Raw genomic sequence first — 18,058 nt, 5'->3', positions numbered from 1 at the left:
ATTCCAAGCTTGTTTGTGGCGTTTTGCTGATAATAATATTCACATTGGTTGTCAAAAAAATTTAATCAGGGAAATTAACGGCATTTGGTGGTTTAGGTGAATTAAGTGATGATTATCCAAATAATAAATAGTTAAACCGAACATAAAATTAATTTGTGATATATATAATAGTTGAATAATAGTGACTGAGTAATAAGACGTGTTTAATGGCATTTATGTGAATTCATGGTTTACATGAATTTGGTGGCAATACGTGGATTTGTTGACGGTTTATGAGAATTTAATAGCGCTTAGGTTAATGCAACAAGATTTCAGGTCTCGGCTTTGAAACATGAGTGTGAAAAAAGTTTCTTGAGAGCGTCATTCTTGAATGAGCTCTATAATGCGCAATGTCAATTTAATCGAAGTTCTAATGTAAGCTTCGCATATCAAATGAATAATAAAAAATAAGAATATAGATGAATTTAATAGCGAATAAAATAAATTTAGTTAAATTTAGCAATGATTTATCGAAAAACCAAATAGTTAAACCAAGCATATAATTAAGTATATGATATATATTAAAAATATATTAGCTTCCAATATAGTGCTCAAAGTATCAATCGAGTACATAGAACTTTCCAACTCAACTAATTATCATGACATAGAATAATGAATAATATTTGTTAGGCCAACAACATAGTGTTTCAACTTCAGAAATTCTATCTAGTCAAAATTCCAATGTACCAACAAAAAAAAAAAAAGAAAAACATTCTTGGAAGTCAAATAAAAGATTGGACTTGATTTTCAACATACCAACAAAAATTGTTCATGGAGTGGACCAGCATTAGCCAAAAAAATAGGAAAATCTCTTATCTGTTTAGATTATTCTGGGATCATCCAAATCTACATCGTAGTTAAGCTCTATATAAATACCTAGTTCTTCTCCATTCTAAAACACAAGAAAAAAAAAAGAAAAATCTAACCATCTAGCATTAAAATACAAATATTCTCAATGGGAAGCCAAATAAAGAAGCAATGGCCTCAATTTGCTTGGGCTTTAACAGTTTTCTTGATTGCCACATGCACTATGGCATATTCACCTTATTCTTATGAATCATCAGATTCAACATACAACAAGGAACCAACTACAGTAGCTAAAAGTGAAGACTAGAAGGTTCCCTCAGTGCCTAAAGAGGAATACAAGGTACTACTTTGCCGAAGAATGACTACTTCAAGAAGCCATCAGTTTCGGAAGATAACTATAAGAAGGTGTCATCGGTTCCAGAGGTATCCTTAGTGCCTAAAGAGGAATATAAGGTGTCTTCTTTGCCGAAGAATGATTTCTACAAGAAGACATCAGTTATTGAAGATAACTATAAGAAGGTGTCATCAGTTTCAAAAGATAACGATTACAAGGAACCCTCAGTGCCTAAAGAGGAATACAAGATGCCTTCATTACCAAAGAATGATTACAAGAAACCATCGGTTCCAGAAGATAACTACAAGAAGGTGCCAACTGTTCTAGAGGTGCCCTCAGTGCCTAAACCAGAATACAACGTGCCATCTTTGCAAAAAATAGACTACTACAAGAAACAATCAGCTCCTCAAGATAACTACAAGAAGGTGTCATTTGTTCCAGAGGTACCCTTAGTGCCTAAAAAGGAATACAAGGTGCCTTCTTTGCCAAAGAATGACTACTACAAGAATCCATTAGAAGATAAGTATAGGAAGGTGCCAACTATTCCAGAAGTACCCTCAATGCCTAAACATGAATACAAGGTGCCTTCTTTGCCAAAGAATGACTATAACAAGAGGCCATCAGCTCCAGAAGATAACTACAAGAAGGTGTCATCATTTCCAGAGGTACCCTCAGTGCCTAAACAGGAAACTAAGGTGCCTTCTTTGCCTAATAATGGCTACTACAAGGAGCCATCAATTTCAGAAGATAACTATAAGAAGGTGCCATCAGTTTCAACAGATAATAACTACAAGGTACCCAAAATACCTAAACAAGAATACAAGATGCCTTCTTTGACAAATAATGACTACAAGACACCATCAATTCCAGAAGATAACTACAAGAAGATAACAATTGTTTCAGAAATACCCTCAGTTCCTAAACAAGAATACAAAGTACCGTCTTTTCCAAAAACTGACTACTTCAAGAAACCATCACCTTCTCCATCACCGCCACCTCCATATTACTAAATTTTCATCTCGCATGTTGAACGTGTTCCACTGGAGTCCTTCTCTAACTAAACATATATAACCCATAGAATTCTCCTCCTATTATGAGTCCAAAGGCATGATATCAATGCCTGTCAAAATTTGTAATTCTTTTTTTCTTTTCTTTTCTTTCCTACTTCGAGTTGCAATTGTTTTTTTCATTTAAATTGTATCTTGAATGTATCCAGAGATATATGTCTATTAAACACAAGTTCTTTTTTTATGTTTTATTTAAAGTTTGTATCTTTAGATTCACCTATTCTTCCAGCAATTGTCAATTAATTTCTAATAAATTTAATAGCAAATAACAACCATCAAAGAGGATTTGGTGATTCCAATACCAAGAGTACAGTGGCCGGCATTTCATGTTACCAAAACAACAAGCAAAATAAAGAAAGAAAATTACAATTTTTATAAGTTCATTGAGTTACATCATATTGTATAAAATTAGGAAAAATAACCTAAATACGCAACTTATTTTATCATATTCTCTAAAATTTTCTATCATTTTATTACAAAAATTTCTACTCTCTCGTATTCTAGGATCATCACTTCATATGCAATATATCAATCGGATACATCACTTTAGCGATATATCGGGACATTGAGTGATGTATCTAAAATAGAGATGCGATATATCGGGAAATTGAGGAATGTATCTAAAATCAAGATGCGATGTATCGAGACGTTTTGAGTTGTATCCAGGTTCCACCAAATTTTTAACATATTTTTGCAATTTAAAAAACAATAGAAATATGATGTAACTAACTTTTAATACTATGAGATTTGTTTCTAATTTCCATTAAAATGCCCTTCCTTTTAAACTTTTTGAGCTCATTTGATTTATTACATCACAGTCAGCTGTAAATCATTTCGATTTGATAACATATTAAGAAAAATATTTTAGCTTTGGAGTAGATTTCTACATCAAATATAAAAACATTTAACCGTGATTAATAGGTGAATTTAATTAGCCCTGATTAATGTGAATTTACTAGTAGTTTAAATGAATTTTGCCATGGTTTGTCTAAGTACCATATAGTAAAGCGAAAATAAAATTAAGTAAATGATATTTGAATAATATCTTGCAATATATTATCATACTTGGCGATAGAAAGTATATATAATGGTGAGAATATTAAGTCGTGCTCAAAGAATTAAAAGTACATATAAAAAATGGACATATATTTATTAGGCCGATCGACAACTGTATATTTCAAACTTAAAAAAAAATTATTTGATAAAATATTCAATGTACCAACAAAAGGGAACAAGAACAACATTCTTGGAAGTCAAAAAAGATTGGAGTTAATTTTTGGGATAATGCACAAGTACCTCATTAACCTATGCCCGAATCTTAGAGACACACTTATACTACATTAAGGTCCTATTACCTCACTAACTTATTTTATAAGTAATTTTCTACCCCTTTTCGGCCTACGTGACACTATCTTGGAAAAAAAAGGCAACCAGCATTGGGCCCACCAGATAGTGCCACGTAGGCCAAAAAGGGAGAAACTTATTAATAAAATAAGTTCAGAGGGTAATAGAACCTTAGTATAGTATAAGTGTATATCTGAAATCTCGAGCATAGATTGAGCGTACTTGTGCATTGTCCCTTAATTTTTAAAAAATAGATAAGTCAAACAATTATTAGGTGTATGAATTAATTTTCATGGCTTTCCTTTATCTCAAGACCTAATTATTGGAATAAAATAAACCAAAAAAAATTGGGAAAATCGTTTATATGTTTGGACTATTTGATAAGCATTCAAACTCCTAAAATTTAAATATTCTCGATGGGTAGCCAAATGAAGAAGCGATGCCTCAATTTGCTTGTTTTTTTGATATTTTTCTTGATTGCCACTTCTACTGTGTCATACTCCCAATATTCTTATGAATCAACAGATAAAACATACAATAATGTACCAATCACAATGGCCAAAAGTGAAAATTTTGGATAATGCACAAGTAATCCCTCAATCTATGCCAGAATTTCAGACACATTTATTTTATACTAAGGTCCTATTACCTCCTGAACTTATTTTATTAATAATTTCTACCTCTTTTAGGCCTACGTGACACTATTTTGTGGGTCCAACGCCTGTTGACTTTTTTTTCAAGCTAGTGCTACGTAGGCCGAAAAGGGGTAGAGAATTACTTATAAAATAAGTTCAGGGGGTAATATGACCTTAGTATAGTATAAGTGTGTCTTTGGGATTTCGGGCACAGATTGAGGGAGTACTTGTGCATTTTCCCATGAAAAATTCGATGTATCCTCAGTGTCAAAGAATAATTTTACTATAAGAAGTCATCAATTTCAGAAGAAACTACAAGAATGTACTCTTTGTTCTTGAACAGGAATACAAGGTGCCCTAGTGACTAAACAGGAACATAATGTGCCATATTTGTCAAATAATGATTATAACAAAAACTCATTAGTTTCAAAAGATAAACTAAAAAAAATTTACCTTTAGTGTCTAAACATGAATGCAAGGTGCCTACTTTTTCAAAGAATGACAACAAAAAGAAGCCATCAGTTCCAGAAGATGGCTATAAGAAGGAGCTATTAGTTTCAAAAGAAGGTACCCACAATGCCTAAAGAAGAATACAAGGTGTCTTCTTTACTAAAGAATGACTGCTATCAGAAGCCATCAGTTCCAGAAGATAACTACAAGAAGGTGTCATCTGGAATGTTCCAGATGTACGCTCAGTACTTAAACAGAATACAAGGTGTCTTCTTTATAAAAAATAACTACTACAAGAAGCCATCACTTACAGAAAATAACTCCAAAAAGGTCATCTGTTCCAGAGGTACCCTTCGTCCCTAAAAAGGAATACAAGATGTCTTCTTTGTCAAAGAATGACTACTATAAAGAACCATTAATCTAAAAGATAACTACAAGAAGGTGTCATTTATTCCATATGTAGCCTCAGTACCTAAAAAGGAATATGCGGTGCCATCTTTGCTAAAGAATGACTATTACAAGAAATAATCAGTTCTAAAGATAACTTCAAGTTTGTTTTAAAGGTACCTTTAGTGCCTAAACTAGAATACAAGGTACATTCTTTTTCAAAAATTAACTACTTCACCTAGCCATCACCATATCCATCACCACTGTCATACCCCTTTTTTGCACGCGAAAGGCGGAATGGTCTTTCCAATTTATGTAACGGTATTGATTTAGGGATTATTTAATTTTTTAAGAGTTGCCACTTGGAATTGAGTTGTGGTGTTTCAAGTCACCTTTTTGTTTAATCCCTAATCAAAAGGAACTGACTCTTTAGTTTTGGTCTGTGAACTAGAAATTCAGATCTGACATTCTGTTGACCGATGGGAAGATACTATGCATCCCTCGAGTTCCGTGGTTCTGACAAAGTCACGTTTATGTACTTATAGTTTAAATTCTAATTATTATTTGATTATATTATTACATGCCATGATTTGCTCTTATTTATATATTTTAATTGTTGAAATTTTATCAATCTCAAATTGGATGCATAACTATATTTTCGGTTTTTGACATATAAACAGCTTAAGAGCATAACTACTTTCTTCTCTCGAGTGTGTTATCTAATATTCTATGTATCACAACTTGACTTTAATTAGATAAAATATTTGTCAAAATAACCAAGTTGTATAACCACATCTTAAATTTTTTTAAATGTTTTAAAAAAATGTGTAACCACATTCTTAATTGAAACAATTTTCTTTTTAATAAATTAATAAAATAGTTTGGCCAAGATGTGTAACCGCACCCTTGAATTTAACCAAGATATGTAACCACATTTTTTAATTTCCTAAGTATCTCAAAAATATGTGGAACCACATTCTTAATTGAGATGAAATTTCTTAGCGATCCTAAATGTTTGGTCTAACATTAAAAGGAAAGATTTATTCCATCTAAATAAAACCAACTAAAATAAAATAAATAAATGTTGAGCATACAATATATACTTTTGATATGATTTCTATATCCTTATATTTTTATTTTATATTTGTATTATTCTTAAAGTTAACGGTAAACTAAAAATATATTTTTCAATTTAACAAAATATTAATGAATTACAAAAATAATTCTCATTTATTTTATAAAAATAAAAATGACAATAATTTCTTTGAGCCTAAAAATCTACTTTATTCTTATTGACATATAAATCAAGTTAGTAACAAAGGAATAAAATAAACAAGGAAAGTAATTACCAATTATGATTATATTTACTCATTAATTAAACATAAAGCTTAAGCAAATATTCTTTTAAATTTAATCATTAACCAAACAAACTATAAGAAAACATATCAAATAGTTACATCAAATTCTATAAATAAATTAAGAGTGGGGTAAAGTTGAATACCGCAAAACCTTGCTCGAACCTCGATTAGAACACCCATCAAGTTTTTGTAGGTGATTTGTGATGGTATATGTATTTGTGTTGATATGACAATAATGAATAAAAAAGAAAAGATGTGAATCTATGATTATCATTGAAAGAAGAATAAAATTAAAAAATGGAAAATGCATAAGTATCCCGTCAACCTATGCTTGAAATCTCAGAGACACACTTATATTATAATAAGGTCCTATTACCCTCTGAACTTATTTTATAAATAATTTCTACCCCTTTTCGACCTACGTGGCACTAGATTGTAAAAAAATGTCAACAAGCGTTGGGCCCACAAGATAGCGTCATGTAGGCCGATAAGGGATAGAAAATTATTTATAAAATAAGTTTTAGAAAATAATAGAACCTTAGTATAGTATAAGTGTGTCTATGAGATTTGAGCATAGATTGGGCTACTTGTGCATTTTCCTACAAAAAAAAATGAAACTTTTGGTTTTAGTGTGATTTTGTAGTGTGTGTTTTTTCCCGTGCATGTCTGTATTGGATGATTTTCCCTTTTTCTTTTTCGTGTGAGTGTGTATTTTGCCTTCTTCTTTTTTCTTTTTCTTTTTTTTGATCTTTTTTGTCTTTTCTTATTATTATTCCCCTTTGTTTCTGTCTTTTTTTTTTTTTTTTTTGTAGTCGTGTGTGTTTTATAGTGTAGTTTGTATAGGGTGAATTGTGTGAGGGTGAGTGGAGTGTTGTAGTGTGGGAAGTGGGTTTGAAAATGGGGTGAGGGTAGATGTAGTGGGGTAGTGTGTAGGTATATATAAATATAATTATTAATTAATTATTTCAAATTAATATAAATTTAAAAAAAGTTAAATAGTCAATTAAAAAAATAATTAAGAAACACTAGTTTATTTATTAAATATATACACTAAAAGAAAACATATATTTTTGAATATTTTCTTCTTTTTTGAATAAATTGAAAACATCACTTACCTAAAACATGTCTCTATTTTTGTGGTATTCAAATATTTTTATATTAAACTTACTAACATATAATAAAATCAAAATATTTAATTTAAACGTAAAAGAAATATTTAACCATTAAAATTTGTTTTAAACATCAAGTTCGGTAAAAAATTACGTGTCTACAAGCACCAACTCCGTATTATTAAATTTTCATCTTCCACATCTTCAACATGTTATGGAAATCCTTTTTCAGGTCAACATATATAATTAAAATTGTTCTCATATTATGAGTTCAACGCAATCGTAATCTCTATTTGTTGTTCCTTTTTTTGTTTTTGTAACGATTTTGCTCCCATTGTTATAAAAGAGTCAACGGAAAAAATTTAAGGCTGGAAAACTTTTTGGTAGTAACTTGAATGAGAGACCTAATTATAAATTTTATCACACGAATATATAGTAAACACGTTAAGGAGCTCGTATGACCTTACAAATTCAAATTCGAGCGAGTAGAACTACTCAAACTGACCTTAGCAGCATCTAGTTGTTTTTTAATGTCATGAATTGAAGTTGGTGTTGTGAAATGGAGGTTTCAAACTCTAATTGTGACATTTTGTCTCCGTGTAAGCAGCCAAAACGCGATTTATACCCCAGCCTTGGCTGGTGTGGCAGGACGGGGTCCGCCAGAGCGGGCCAGTCGCGACTTAAGTCGGGACAAAACCCCCAAAATGTTATTATTCTGCAATTTTCATTCTTGAGAGCTAAGAGAAGAACCAGGGAACGTTCTTGATGATTTTCCACATCTTCTAGCACTAAAGGTAAGGATTTTAGTCCCCGAATTCATTTTTCACCATAGAACTAGGACTCTTGGTTATTACTAGTGGAGGAGGGTTTTTGGACTGAAATTGATGGTGGGAAGAAGTCGTATTTGCACCTTAGGATCATGAGTTTGGTCTTGGGTTATTAGGTTTGTTATAATCTGAGTAAATTAGACTTTAATAATTGATCCTTGCGTTATATTATTTATGTGTAGACCTAGAATAAGCGAAAAGAATCCTAAAAAAGAAAAATCAAGTTTCTTAGGAGGATTTATGCTTGGGTTTGAGGTAGGTGTTGCATGATATATGTTGGTGATTAATTCATTGTGATGCATGTATATACGTGAATAAAGCATTGTGATCAAACCCAATGAGATGAGAACGAATGATTAAATGTATGATGTGACTGTATGATTTTGTGAATGTACATATGAGTGTAATTGTGAATGTGATTGTGTTGAATGGATCGGGTGTCACGTTCCGACACACTAAATTGGATTGGGTGCCGCGTTTCGCCGCATAAATGGGATCGAGTTCCACATCCAGCGCACTAATTTGGTTTGGATACCACGCTCCTGTATACTAACAGTTTGAGTATGAATTTCATGAGAGGACCATTGAATTGTCATAACTACTTGTTGAAGGGAATGTGGAATTGTAAGTTGTTCACAATTGATAATCGGAATATGTGTTTACATTATGTGCATGTCATATTTACCTTGTGGTGATTATAGGTATATGTTGTGTTTACTGGAATAGCCGTGTGATCATAGCAGTACACTGTGGTTGTATATCGATACTGCACTTACTCTTTCTTTGTTGAGTACATGACATCTTTAGGCGGCTACTGATAGACCTCAGTTATGAGAGTAGTGATCGAGATTGGATTCCAAGGGTGTGCCAGCTCTTTCAGGCTTTCATGAAGTTCCTCATTTTGTTTATTCCATTTGTTTCAAACTCAGACTTTCTAATTAGACTTACTCGTACGTTTAGTTTGAGTTGTACTCAATTTCCTTAGACATGTTGAACTTTAGATGTTTTAGTACATTACTTTCAGATTCTAGGGCTATTATTCGCAATGTTTTAGTAAGGAGTGGTTAGACTTTTGGATTTATGAAAACTCCACTTTAATTTCGCATTTAAATCTGTTTTTGTATCTTTAAATGTTTAGTTCTTGGGTTAGCTGATTAGTATTGATGGTTTTTCCATCGGAGGGTGAGTGTTGAGTGTCAATCTCGATGGTATGGATCGCGACACATCCCTACCTTAGCTTGGGTTGCAATTGTCTAGACCGGAAAAGGGTAGATAATTATTTATAAAATAAGTTCTGGGCAGAGGGGGAGGGGGGGAGAGTGATAGAACCTTAGTATAGTATAAGTGTGTCTCTGAGATTTCGATAGTCGACTATTTTGGTATTTTAATGGTCTAAGTTTGGTTTTATATATCCTGACTACGATAAATATCAGCAAAGTCCGCCAACATTCAATATACCGACTACTCAAAAATAGTCTGTTATTCACTCACAAAAATTTATTTTCCAATTATATTTTGAGTATTATAGAAATGGCTGACAGTGAAATTTTGATAAAGATAATTATGTGAATTCAATAGTTGATTCAGTGCATTTAGAGGTGAGCCGGCCGGCAGATTGAATATTCATATGTCCACGTCATGTTCCACTGAAAAATCATTTAGCTCACCCACTAATGCAGCCCTATTTTTAAAAAATAATAACTTATATATGTTGTTTATTTAAAATAGAAATAATTATATGTATTATTAGTGCTATGATTTCTATTAAAGAAATTGCATATGATATGAATATAAATTTGATTTTGTAAAAAATAATTTCATAAAAATATGGATAACGAAATCACTAACTCCGTTGAAGAATACTTAGAGTTGATTGATTGATATATATCGAGTAAATCAAACTATTTTTTCACTTCAAAATAGATTTGAATCAATTGAAGCATATAAAAGTATATTTGATTTCTTATTTAGTGGTAATATATTGAGATTACTAGATGGTGATTTTCTTTTTTCAAATATTGTCTTAACATTGAACTTTTTTTGACACATAATAGTTATTCTGATATTGATGGTTTAGATTTATTTTTTGAATGAAAAACGTTAAAAGATAAATAATACAAGTAGAAGATAATGATGTAATGATAATACTCAATCAAATAAATAGACTTGATTCTTTTTCAAGTACACATATTATTTGTTGGATAATGTTAACAGTTCCTATAACCGTTGCCTCAATAATTTTTTTCGAAATTAAAATTGATTAGATCTTCTTAAAGATCAACAGTGTTTTAGAGATAGATTGAATGAATTAGTTATATTATCATTTGAAAAGGAATTATTAAAACAAATTGATTAAAAAACAGTATTTAATGACTTTGTATATAAAATAGCTTGAAAAATAGATTTTAAAATAAAAGTGCATATGATGAAAAATGATAAATTAGAGCCTCTCTCTTAAGTTTCGCTTTAGGCCCCCAATGTGTTGAGTCAACCCTGCTTTTAAGTCCTTTTTTTTTAATCTTGAAAGGTGAAAAATAACTTAAAATAAGTTTAAAATAACTTGAAAAAAAAGTAAAAGTATGTTACACCTGCTTTTTGTTTTTTCACTTAAAAGTTATTTAGGTTTTACTCTCTTATTTTTTTTTACTAAAAAGTATTTTTTAGGTTAATCTAAACGAGCTCTAAAACATCAAATACGAAACAACAATATCTATCAAAGGAACAAGAGAGGACACAAATAAGTTAAATTGCCCGTTGTCAAAATCAGGAGGAAGGTTAGAGACTTTCCAATTTCCAATTTCAATTTGGGGGCATATTTATTTTTAGTGCCTGCTTGCAAATTATTGGATGGTAATTATCCGCCGAATAATTATACAATCTAGTAATTATCTGTCTAATAACTATACAATTTAGTAATTACATCGACTCGCTTATGTGTCGCAATACAATTGCAATGTAATTATAAGAGTGTGTTTGGTTTCACCTTAAGTGCATTCGTAAGGTTATATTAATAGTAAAAGTTAATGATCGAAAATTTAAATAATTATTAGACAAATAAAGGTCTTTAAAAATGATATTAATTTAAATATTTATGATTTATATATATTAAATCAATCATAAAAAACTAAAAGCATAAGATATTATTAAAACATTTGGGAAAAAATAATCTATATCAAGGCTAACCTAAAAATTAATGACTTGTAATGTGAAATCTCAATTCATATTGCTAAAACGAATTAAACAAAAAATATAACATAAATTTGAAATTCCAAAAAATTAAGACAATATTCTTATGTCAAATTCCAACATAACGTATATAAATATGATATATTTTTAAAGAGAAAAGAGAAAAAATTAAGTTTATAATCTTATTCAACAATGAATTCTATCCTTTAAAAATTAGAATACGCACAAAATTATGCTAGTAAAAACAAATAAATAAATAATATGAAAAATTGAATAGAATACCACGAAAAAGTAAAGATTGAGAGTGAAAAGAAAATGAAAAATAAATAACAAAAATATATAAAATATTAGAACAACAAAAATAATTTTTTCTAAAAAAATAGCAATAAAAAAATAAATAAAAATGAGAATTAAAAATATAAATAAAAGGAAGATTTTTTCTAAAAAAAAATAGCAATAAAAAAATAAATAAAAATGAGAATTAAAAATATAAATAAAAGGAAGAAATAATTTTTAAAAAGTTTCATATAATTATATGGTGTAACTACACCTGATTCCTAACCCTCACTTAGGAATTGAGGAATGTAATTACTACCCTTCAATTACACTCAGTTCATCCCTTGTCAAGTAATTACTTGGTCTATCGAACATGTCAAAGAGTATAATTACAATCAATTACATATGGCTTTTCAAACAAGTCTTTAATTAGTGTCTGTTTAGAGAGTCACATTGGTAATTGAATTTGATATGATTGAATGTACTTAAATTGTCTGACATGTTTGGTTGACCATGTAATTACTTGACCAACATGTAACTTTGTATAATTGACAACGGGTAATTACAATCTTCAATTTATAGGGGGGAATTGGGAATTGTAGTTAAAGTACATAATGTAATTACAAGCTGATTACTTTTTAATTTTTTCTTTTTATTCATGTTTTATTTTTTGTTTAATTTATTTTTTATTTTTATCATTACTGTTTTCTAAAATATATGTATATTTTTTAATTTATGTTATTTATATTTCATTTCCTTCTCATTGTCAACCTTTACATCATGTGATTCCATGCAATTTTCGCACTATCTATTTTTTTAGTGATATATTTTGTTAGTATTCTATTTTTTAATTTAAAGCATGATTTATTATGAAATAAGGTTGTGGTCTTATGGGCTTATGTTTTTTTTTCTTTTAAATCATACTTGTGTATGTTTATGTTGATATTTGACATTAGAATATTATGTTAGATTTTTTATTTTGAATTTGAAATTTATATTATATTTTATATTTTATTTGTTTTAGGAGTATTAACACGTTGTTTTTGTCACGGTCCAAAACGAGTCGTAAGGACACCCACACTAAATCCCCTAGGTGGGAGAACCAACGAATTTAATCCCAACTTACAAACTACAATCATAATACGGAAGCTCAAAACTTACTAGATTTCTTTTCCCAAAACCTAAAAGTCATCACAGCAAGTACATCTAATCTCCAATTACTAAGTCTAAGAGTATCAAAGACACCAAAATAAATGAAATAAAGTAATTCGTGTCCAAAAACTAAGGACATCAGGTAATGACTGAGAGAATTCAACCCAAGCTCGAATGAATAACTCATCCTTAAGCCTGATATGCCGAGACTGTCAAAAGCTGAAGGCAAGTCAAAGTCACTGGTACACCCAATGCACTCCATAAAAGGAAAACGGAAACACAAGTAGGGCTCAGTACGAGGCAACATGTATTGAGTAGGTATCATCGGTCAACCCAAAATAGAAAGTAATATACAATGAATAATAGTATGAACTCAACTACAGCACTTAACAGGTGATAAGAAACAAAAAAAAACATGAACAAGTGTCAACAACACTAAAGTAAGTATGTAATAAGTCAACAATATCAAGATCATTCATGAGGACTCATGCCTCCAACCAAACCATTTGGGGAATTGATTTCTTTGAGATTTAGTACATTCCGTTAATTCAATATCTTTTTTCTTTAATGTTACAATGTCGGAACGTGACACTCTGACAAGAATACCGTGTCGAAACGTGACACACCGATCCAAGAATATCGTGTCGGAATGTGACACTCCGATCCAATTATACCGAGCCGGAACGTGAAACTCTGATCCAAGAATACTGTGTCGGAACATGACACTTCGATTCAAGTATACCGTGTCGGAACGTGACACTCCAATCCAAAAATACCGTGTCGAAATGTGACACTCCGATCCAAGAATACCGTTAATTTATCCTTTATTATCACCACTTTCAATTCATTTTTATATTATTTCATCAAGCCTTCTTCATTCAAGGCATCACTTCGAGAGGGTTCAAGAATATAAATTCCATGGTCTCAGGATTTTAGACCAATCACAAAACACACAAGCAAGTTATACAACCACAAAATCAAGTACAAAGAAAACTTCATAATATCATTCAATGCATATCAATCACTATTAAGAGTTTGCCATCAAATAGTATAAACCATTTCCTACCTCCACCAAAAAACCGAAGTCAAGCAAATTACTTTTTCAATAGTTTTCCTTTCCGCAGTGCCTTCGAACCTTTCTAATCTATCAAGTATATATGCGTAATTTGTAAGTTAACGAATTTCGAAACACTCATGTTATTCTATGTCTAGCCTAGACCCAAAAACACACCTAATTTTAGGGCCCGTTTGGCCATAAATATATTTGGGAAAAATTTGGCAAATAATGTTTGTCCATACAATTTGCCATTATTTGGCAAATATTTTTGGCAAATATCCCAAATTTCCAAATACTAGTTTTTTCTAGTATTTGGGCCAAATCTCATTATTTGGGATATTTTGAAAATTAAAATTTTACCCCAATCTTTTATCTTTTACAAAAACACCCTCTCTAGTTTTTGCTTGCGTTGTATTACATCATTTTTTACGTGAACACCAAAATAGTGATGAAATATTTAGTGAATATTAAATAATGATATGATTGTTGATGAAAATTATTAAAAATTGGCTTTAGGTAACAAAGTCATGTACTTTGTCTGCTTCACGATACATGGAATAATTCTTGTTGCACTCACTCCAAATTACCACATCGTTTTAGTGTCATGGACATTATTTGTTATTGTTGTAACGAACATTCAATTGACTTGTAATACAAACTTTTAGTTAGTTTTGATAGTTTTTAAAACTTGTGGGTATAAATCATATTTTTCTTAAAAGTTGAAATATATTTCCCAAATTTTATGGCCAAACAGATGGTGAAATTTCACCCAAATTTTCACTCAAATAATATTTGCCAAGAATATTTGGAAATCTATGGCCAAACGCTAGCTTACAATCCACTTCCTAAAGTTCAAATCTAAGGTAAATCTTAACTCCTCCAATTAACATAACTTTAATAAAATTTAACTAATTCAATACACCTAAGATTAATTACCTATCTCAATATATATAAAATTTAAATTATAATATGATAACAAAATTATAAAGTTTAGAAATTAAAGTTACTGGTTACGAAACTAGTGACAACCAACACCTCAACCATATAAGTGTATATTCTAATTCTTAACATCAAAAATCAATAAAATGCCTCAATGATTTGGTAATCATTACAAATGATTGCAGGCACCATGTTGGCAGCAATAATATATATTCTAATATATATAAATATTTTTAGACCATCGAAACAATTTAAAAGCCCATCTAACATTATAAGAAAAACAAATTGTGAACTAGTGACTTTCAAAGCTAAAAAAAATTATAAAATATGCATGATCCATAATTTCCCAATTCCCTTCCTATGATAATGACGACTTTACAGAATAAGAAAATTAAACTACAGATCAAATTTTCAATTTTTCCATTAAACATACCACCTTAATGATTTAGAAATCATTAATCATTATCTACTATGATTAACTAATCATTGATTTAATAGCCATTAGTAAACCACTATTAATTGCTAAATCCAAAAATACATACCGATTTGGTATCTGGGGTTGCTGCCTTCGATGTGCGGCTTCCTCTTTCTCTTCTTTTTATTTTTATTTTATTTCCTATGGATTATTTACTAACCTAAATATTAAATGGATTATAAAAGTGATGAAAGTGATCCACTACTAATCTTAATTATTTAAATTACTCCATACTTGTATAATTATGGTTAAAATAGTCCGAAATACCTATTTAGAATCTATAGAAATAGTCTTCTATGCAATGAAAAACTATAGTCGTCAAAACGACCAAATTGATCGTTACACTTTTGCATTGCAAGTTATTTTTATAAGTTATGCTTGATAGATTATATTTTTATTAAATATTTTATAATTTTATGATGTTATATTTATAGTATTACTTTTTTTGTCAAACATGTATTCATGATGTTCATAGAAATTATGTACTTTTAGTATTATAATTAATTTAATTAAAAAATATTTATTTAAAAAATAATTAATTTTTTTAATAATATTTATTAAGAAATATTTTTTTTTTGAGATTTCCTTAAATCCATCCATTCTTAAAATGACTCATTGTGTGTCCCGTTATTTATTGGCTCGAAGAAAAGTTTCATTTACAACACATGCATTGGTACATTAATATATATTCCCATTCTTTTTCAGCACTACTTTTATTTCCATAATAGTTATTTTAGAAAGAGGATGAGGAGTATATACAAAAAGGGAAAAAATAGAAGATGTCTGGAGAAATGTGTCCAAAGACAATTAAGCTTTTATTCAAATTTTGAATATATTTGAAATAAAAAAAAAGCTAGAACAGACAATATATTTTCTTATATATTTATAATTTGAATAAAAGATGTCTCTGAACACAACTCTCTTTCTATTTGTTTTTTTTTCATTATATATAAACTTCTTCTCCCGTCTTTAAAATGATGATAATGAAAGCGACAAAAATGTCGAGACAAAATGGGCAATATGGTATATTGTTGTAGCTTGACATTTGTGGTGAAAGAACTTTTCTTTGAGCCAAGGTATAATAGATCATACAAGGAGTCACTTCAAGGATGACTTGGTTAAACGAAGCCCCCGAAAGAAAAGTTGATGGGATAATTTTTTTAATTTTTCATAGCAAAGAAGGATTTTACTACAACTAATCAAGTCCAAACAACAGCTACAACAAATTTTAGTAGACATTAGACGCTGATTCAAAAAAATGTTCATCAATTTCTTCCATCTCAACTTTGTAGGGCAGATTTCAACCATGACCTCTATAAATGATTCGAGGCTTTGTGATATAACTATTCTAGCTTGGGTCAAGGCTAATTTTACTGAAGTTCAGGAAAATGTCAATTTGAGTCTTCTTGATATGAAAAATTATTTCTTCATCTTTGATTAATCTCGAGCCTAGATAAAGTCTTCATATAACAATTCCTCAAATGATGCCTAGGGGCTATGGTAAACATTTGTTAGAAAAAATGGGAGACCGACAATTGATGAACATTTATTCAATCAACATTTGATGTTTTTGCGGAAAACCTATTGTTGATGTTGCTGGGAACTGTTGAGTTAATAGTAGAATTATAGAAACATATTGCTATTGTTGACTTGAAAGTAATAAAAACAACTTTTCTTTGTGTTTTTTTATAAAAAAAAAATTCTTGAACTCACCCTAGTATTTGCTGCTATTCATTGGGTTAATTAAAATATTATTTGATAATATATGTATTGGTAAATCAACATACCATGCTTTCTTTTTTTTCCAACATTTTAATTTGTTCGTTCAATGTTCATCGTCTTATAGAGAAAATGAGGATTGAGGGGTAGAACAAAGAGAAAGAAAAATAAAAGAGGCAAGGGGCATTGAAATTGGAGACATGTTAACTTTTATTTATGGTTTTAGATATATAAAAATTATGGTGACTATTTTACATATTATTTATTTTTCACAAGTACAATTATTTTATTTCTCAAAAAGAAAAGAAAAGGAAATGAGTAGATCAATAACTTATCTGAACGTACTAAATTTTAATTATTATTTTGATATTTAATTTGAAAAAATATTCCTAAATTTAGTGTAATTTATTCAGAACCCCCTAAATTAGTAGAAATATTACTTACCCGTCTGACTTTGACTATTTGATAATCTTTACTCTTACATGATATCATCATTAGTGAGTGAGATACACTCACATAGACTTTTTTATTTATGTGACATTTTTTTTATGATAATTTTTTTTCAAAAGAAATTTTACATTATTTTCTATATCGAAAACATTGCTAGAACTTCACTTTTTACAAAAAAGATGTATTTGTATAAAATGATGAGAATTGCTAAACTTTTATTTTAAATATTTTATCCAAAAGTAAGAAATGAAATCTTGAAAAAGATAGTCATTTATGTATATATAAAATTTAAAAAAAATATGTTATATAATTGTTTCCTTTTTTTTCTGCTAAATTTTTTATTTTCACTTAATATGAAGGAGGTCTTACTAACTATTATAGACGAACAAATTGTTTGAAAGAAAGAGGGGGCAATCATGATGTACGAAGACACTTCATCTACTTCTT

At 29.8% G+C, this 18,058-nt stretch overlaps 1 pseudogene; it reads left to right on the top strand.

The window, feature by feature from the left end:
* The first annotated feature begins 994 nt into the window (after positions 1-994).
* Positions 995-2,190, top strand: LOC107006967 (annotated as a pseudogene).
* The last annotated feature ends 15,868 nt before the right edge of the window (positions 2,191-18,058 follow it).

This window comes from Solanum pennellii, chromosome 12 (assembly GCF_001406875.1).
Source record: "Solanum pennellii chromosome 12, SPENNV200".
In the NCBI taxonomy this organism is placed as follows: Eukaryota; Viridiplantae; Streptophyta; class Magnoliopsida; order Solanales; family Solanaceae; genus Solanum; species Solanum pennellii.
Note: the sequence above shows the minus strand (reverse complement) of the source record. Positions and strands in the feature narration are given on the sequence as shown.